The sequence below is a fragment of the Charadrius vociferus genome, unplaced genomic scaffold (genome assembly GCF_000708025.1).
Source record: "Charadrius vociferus isolate BGI_N301 unplaced genomic scaffold, ASM70802v2 scaffold296, whole genome shotgun sequence".
Classification (NCBI taxonomy): Eukaryota; Metazoa; Chordata; class Aves; order Charadriiformes; family Charadriidae; genus Charadrius; species Charadrius vociferus.
Genome location: NW_009648972.1, coordinates 377,477 through 384,697, shown reverse-complemented (window position 1 = coordinate 384,697; position 7,221 = coordinate 377,477).

The following is a 7,221-nucleotide window of genomic DNA, read 5'->3' as shown; positions in this document are numbered from 1 at the left end:
CAGCCACTGTTAAAAACAGACTACTGAGATAGAGGGACACGTGCTCCACCTTACATCCTCACAGCAAAAAGGACTAGGCAATAAGAACTCTTCTGGGGGTCCAGATAAGCGAAAGGATTTCAAAAATAAAATAAATCAATGTGGCTAATAGTATTCATGAAAGCAAACCGTGAAAGCTTTCTCTAACATTAGGCAGACTAATTTACAGATTGGTCTTTGATTAATAATAAGGTAATTGCAGTACATCACTGTAGCAGCTGTTGACTGTGTTACCATGAAATAATATATCAGCAACAGCAACAAGAATGCTCTTTTCCAAATTCCCCTAACCTCAACAGAAGAGAACAACAATTCCCAACTCGTGCCTTGAAAGAAGTCTGGTGGTGCAAAATAAACTGACAATCCTCAGACTGACTGTTCTGGACAAGGTACTTGCTCACAGCTTACTAAACTCTAATGAAAGGGAACCATGTGAGTCCTGTTCCCTGCAGGTTTTATCACACACAAGATGTGTGCCTCGTGGGGCTGAATATTAAATACATTCATAATTATCATCCCCAATATTGTGTAATTTTATTATTTTAATTGCAAACTAATTGCTTTCGTTTCTTTATATGTTAATGTACTTCACTGGACACTACTTATAAGACGAATATTTTTTTAGGAATCAATTACACTACATTTAGAAATAAATCATAACACTTATTACATTCTACTTAAAACTTCCATGAACCTTAGCAAAGACTCAGGCAATTCCCCTTTTGCTATACTGAAAACAATTTTTTCTAGATTAGATTTATTGGACTCCTTTCACTCTATCTTCTTACTTACAAAAACAATGAAAGACAAGAAAACTCAAGACAACTGAATATATTAATATACTCAAATTCTGATTGTGAATTGTTAATCAAACATTAAAACACAGCAGCTCACATTTCTGCAGCAATGAGTACAGCACACTTTAGGAAAAATCAAATGCCATTGCGGTAATGCCCAGAACCACACACACCAAGTTTACACACACACAGTAGACCTGCATTTTGTTTTGAAAACTGAAGGTTAAGAAGGTCTAAGCATAAAACTGAAGCCCACAAATCAAGCACAGAAAGGGGAAAAAGAAACCAGCTTGCAAACTCAGAGCTGCCTAACCATAAAAAAAAAAAAACAAAAACACACAGCATGGAAGTTCATAGAAGTCCTAGAAAAATAAACACCTAATTTAATTTGCTTCCCTTTGGATTTAGGAACCCAACTCTCTGGAAGTTCAGAGCTTGTAATCACAAAACAACATGGACTTCCATTAATGTAAGGATTCAAACCAGAAAGTTCAACACAGAAAAGTCTACAAAAAGATGGTGTACTGCAGCTTCCATTTACCCCAAGCACTAAATACATGTCCAGATGTTAAGTGGAAGAGTAAGGCTCTTTGAAGTCATCAGCCGTGTTCCCCCTACTTAACAATTATCTGCTCCGTGACCAAAGGACCCATGAGAACCTTATCCCTCTCATCTAACACGTGGACCATAGTCAGGCATTGCAGTTTTGCCCTGTAACAGCAGCTTGAGACAACTAGATGGAAGGTTCCCAGAAAGTATTGCTGCATTCAGTACCAGAGAACTATGATGTATTATACCAACAGTTAACCTCAAAACTGATCAGAGCAGGTAACAGTTAATCTCCTCAAGTTACACTTTTACTGTATGTTCCTGGATGTCTCTGGTGTGCTTCGTCATTGTTAATTGAAACAAAGCTATACAGTTTCGAAGGGTCTTCCATCATTATGTCCAAACTGGTATCATTTGCTCCCCTTTATCATCAAATGTAATTCTCAAAGTTAATTTGATCTTCTGAAAGATCAGGGACATCTGTGAAGGCATTTTTATAAAAGCTAGTGTTTTAAGTCAGTCCTGGAAGTCTAATCAAAAAATGAACTTCTTAGCAGGGTACAATCCATTTGTATTCTGCGTCCTGGTTGGAACAACAGAGAGCAGAGGTGACTACACCATGCCGACAAGTTTGATAGGAAGACAAATTGCTATTTCTTTACAACTTGTTCCCTCACATCTAAGAAACACAGATCTGTAGCCCGCATTTTGCCTCCAACCATTTTCAGCACATAAAGTTCAGTAGATTAAAATGAGCCAGAAAATTGGTGAGTAAGGATAGCAACAGAGGAATGATGACAGAAATGATCTCTCATGTCAGTTCAGAGTAGGCAGTCTGGAGTATCATCACAAAGTAGAAGCAGACAGAAAACAGGTGAGGAAGCATCCTAACAGGAGAGATGCCTATTGAAATACAGAACTGCTCAGAAACGCAAGGAAGACCACCAACTCTCCTCTCAGTCTAGAGAGAAGATAAATGTCTAGAACACACAGTCACAGAAAAAGCAGCTGGAAAATGCAAAATTGAAAAAGTTAATAAACGAGACAAAGATGGAAAACAGAAGTTTGGTGATAAAACCAGGACCAAACGTGAAAGAGTCCTAAAGTCATCCTGATTTTTGATTTTTTATTTAAATTCAATTGAAAGATATCACACAGAACAGTTTACTGACACTTACCGCTTAATGACATTACCTCAGAGTCAGTCAAACTCAACTGGAACTTACAAAAACAGCCTTCTGAACCAGTGTGCCACAAGATTCAGGTTTTCTTGTGCTAACTCAGAGATTCTAACAAATTCAATTCTGCCAAGCACTTAAGCACATGCTTGACTTTTAGAATGAGAATAATCGCATCCCTATTCAGTAAAACACTTAAAAGCACATACTTAACTTTCAAAACATGAGTGGTCCCATTGACTTCAATGGAACATATAAGCACAATGCCAAGTGCTTTGCTGGATCAGTGCATAAGGATACAATTTAACCCCCTTCAGTGGATGAGTTGGACACCCTGTGTCTTGCCATTTCATAACAAAAGACAGAATAGTAAAACAAAATTTTAAAGGGTAAAATTAACTATATAATAACTGTAAACCAAATTGCCCTATTCTGAACGCTTTTTAGGGTTATTATGAAAGCTGAAGTGAATTCTCAGTACATTTTATACAGTAAGAACAAGTGAATATATTATTTTCTTAAATTTATGCACAAGCCTAATTGCTATGCAGGCACAGTTAAGAAGATGTAAGAAATGCAAAACCAAGATACCATATGGTTCTCAGTTCCACAAATCAGAGACATAAAAGCACATTTCACACACTTGTGTGTGAACACAAAACTCAGATTAAAAGACAGCTAAATACAGCAGGTCTCCGTGCTTTCCCGAGTTTTTTAAACACAGTTTTGAATGCACAAAAGAGGTGTCAAAAAACAAGCCTAGGTATTTCCCAATTATCTCAATCACTCCTAATGAGTAAACAGTTTGCACACTAATTATTTAAAGCTTAATAATTTCAGGTAAAAAAGACAGATTCAGAAGCACATATTACTCCACTTCTGCATACATATTAACGAGATACCAACATTTTACATCACTGACCTCTGTCTACACAGATCTGAGGCTTTGCTAATTTAGTTATGCTCTTTTGAGATAAGTAGTTTTTCACACTGTTTTACACAAGCATATTTTGTCTGCTTTAAGCAGCACTGATGAGTCTGAAGAAAGCATTGGGGGCCATGGGGAAGATACTAGTAAACAGGAGAGAAAATTCAGAAAATTAAGCTGTATGATCTCATTTACCACATAAGCACTCACCACTGAATAACTACAAGCCCACAGCTTAAAGTTTTGGACACCTTAATATCTTCATCAACAACACAGACAGTGGGATTGAGTGCTCCCTCAGCAAGTTTGCTGATGACAGAGTGGCAGAGTGATGCAGTTCATATGCCAGAGGGAAGGGATGCTGTCCAGAGGGACCTGGACAAGCTTGAGGATTGGACCCATGCGAACTTCATCAAGTTCAACAAGGCCAAGCACAAGGTCCTGCACTGAAACTGTGGGTCAGCACAATCCCTAATACCAATACAGACCATGTGATGAATGGATTAAGTGCAGCCCTGCAGAGAAGGACTGGGCAATACTGGTGGATGGAACACTGGACAGAGGAGGGCCATAAAAATGATCAGTGGGCTGGAACACCTCTACTGATGGCAAGCTGAGAAAGTTGGGTTGTTCAGCACGGAGAAGAGAAGGCTCTGGGCAGACCTTATTGTGGCCTTTCAATACTTAAAAGGGGCTTATAAGTAAGACAGAGAGAGACTTTTCACCAGGGCCTGTAGTGACAGTACCAAGGGCAACAGTTTTAAACTGAAAGACAGTAGGTTTAGATTGGGCATAAGGAAGAAAATTTTTATGATGAAAGTAGTGAGACGCTGGAACAGCTTGCTCAGAGAAGCTGTGGATGCCCCATCGTTGGAAGTATTCAAGGTCTGGATCAATTGGGCTTTCAGCAACCTCCTGATCTAGTGAAATATGTCCCTGCCCATGGCAGGAGGGCTGAACTAGATGGTCTTTAAAGGTCCACTCCAACCTAAACCATTCTGTGAGTCTGCCCAATTCCAGAGCCGCAAAGAAGTGTGGAAAGGCATCTAAAACCTGTCAGCTGCGCAAAGCCTGCTAGAATAACTCCACAAAGCAAGAGACCCTATATGCTAGTGTCAAACTTAAATTTCAGATGACCCACAAAAGTGCCCCAAAACTGATTGAAACATGTAGCTCTGGGAGAGTCCCTTAATGAGCAACATAAAAATGAAAATAAGCCAGTGACACAATTCAGACTGCACACCAGGGGGGAAAACATCTTCTGTTTAGAACAACTGCTTAACACGGCTGCTGGACCAGGCCCTCTTACACCATACCACATGTGAATGTATTCCCAAAACACAACACATTTACATCTGAATACAAAAACATCTACTGATCTCCATATATTTTAATTTTCATGTACTCCTCCACCTTTTTCTTTGTTACATAATGAAGTTTTCAAACTGGCACAAACTAATAAGTTAAATGCCAGAACGGGGACACTTAAGCTACTGTTACTACCACCTTCTGTGGATAAGAACTCTTTTTAATACCCAAAAATGAGCATAGTTGCTCAACAGCGAGTCTCTTTGCATATTTGCAGCTCTCTCTGTATTTTCATGAATTTATTTTCCAGAAATGGAATGTGTTCTTTGATTAATCTTCTTCAGAAAAAAAAAAAAAAAGACCAAATTATCTAACCAAAATGCCCTACTACTTATTAAACACAAATAGGGAATGTTCTGTTAGAAGATGCAAAAGAATAATGTCAGCTGAATTCCAACAGTGGTAGGCAGATTAAACAACCTTATTTTGAAACTCAAGCAACTTTCTGAATCCTGGTGTAGTACACCCACTTGTTATTCTTGTGGAGATATACCTAGATAGCATAACCAAGATATGGATAGCATGAACCAGGAACAAGCACACAGCGTCTAGAAGTCTCACCACGATGGTGACCATATTAATACTTAGCCTAGTAGCTCTCATTAGTCCTCTCAATTGCATGTGTTATACAACAAGCAGTTGCTCTGCACTTGTAAATCACACATTTAAGCAAATATCCTGCTGCAGACTCTTTGCACACAGCAAAAACAATGCCAACAAAATGACATGGAGAGAAGCTGCAGTCCACAGAGGGGAGATGTTTGGAAGCAATGAAGGAGACCTCTGTTGCCGGACACCAAACTGCCAGCTTCAGAGCAAGCAAACCAATCTCTCTGCTTTAGCAGAGCAGGACGTATTTTGTATGAAATTTCTAGAACTTAAAAAGCGTTACCAAGAAATGGAACTCGTGACAGAGGGACAGAGGCATGCCATCTGCCAGCTTGGACGAGATATTCAGAAACATCTGACACGCAGCAGTCTTAACTAGTCGGTCTTACTGAGATTTTTTTAAAAAAAAAGAAAAAAAAAAATCACAATTTTGTGCAGAGGGACAATGAGTACTTTTAAACATCTTCTATATCTGACTACTGCTACCGTAGGCTGTAGCAAAAAGCTGCATACACTTCATTAGATAATTTCACAGTGTGAAATTCAATGCCTTTATGCTCAGCGATGACATAGGATCACAAAAGCAAGTCTCACTCATTTTCTTCTGTCAAGAGCATATGTCACAAAGGCAAGTCTCACACATACCACGAGCAGGAGATGACTAAGAAATGGGGTAATAATTCTCCAGTGTCTGACACGGACCAGACAGTGCGACCCAGCAAAGGAAAACAGTGAATGGAAATGAAGTCTTTTCTTAAAAAGAAAAATGGTGCTAAAAGAAGCTTCAAGATAGTTTTTCTTCTTCAGTTGCTGACAGAAGTATCTAGTATTCAAAAAAAAAGCGCACTTATTATTTCAGAAGACATTTATTATTTAGATTGGATCAGTGCCTGCAGGTCCATGGTACATGATACACTTACATTTAAGAAAACAGGGTCCATACTTCAATGGGTTTACAACTCAAATACAAAACAGATATTTGAACTTAATAAAGAAGGTGCAAGATGAAATTAAAATAATGGTATAGAAACTATAGTTATTTTGTCACGGTATGAAGTTGTCTTTTGTGGTTCTAAGTTAGTCTTACAAACAAGAATTACACATCACATAGACCACTGATGGAAGTCAGTAGAAATAGGCCTTCCTTCTCCTCTGCCTTAACTCCAGAGATAATATAGGTATTTTGTAATGGTTCCAGTTAGCCACAACCTCTCTTTTGTTTTACATTAGGAAACTTACATCATCATTTATAATTCAAATTAGGATTTCTTAGGTCTGCTATGGTCAACGAAAAGGCTTAACAAAATACAGGGGATGTCTCTTGGTTAGCACACCTTTTGGTCTCTATCTCCCTATCTGCATTCACCGAGTACCTCAGGTCAGCGGAATATCACTAAATTTCCTGTTTCTTCCCCTCACTGACCTTTGCCATTCCCTATCAAATCTTCTGTGCAGCCCACAGTCCCTGAACAATTCCAGAAGTGTCCCTTCAGATGTACTCCTAAAGCCTTGAATTGTCTACGTTGCTTCTTAGTTAATTCCCAATTATCAAATCAATAAAAAAGAAACTTTGTAATTGTTTTTACACATATGAAATTTAAAATTTTGATGCATGTTTTTGAAAGATCATATATCTTATCTTTATCTCTCACGTTTTGTTTTCAGCCTAGCTGGAAAGTGGATGGAGGCCTCTAACTTCCATCATGCACTGAAAATTACACGTTGCTGTATTACTTTTCCCTTAACCACATCA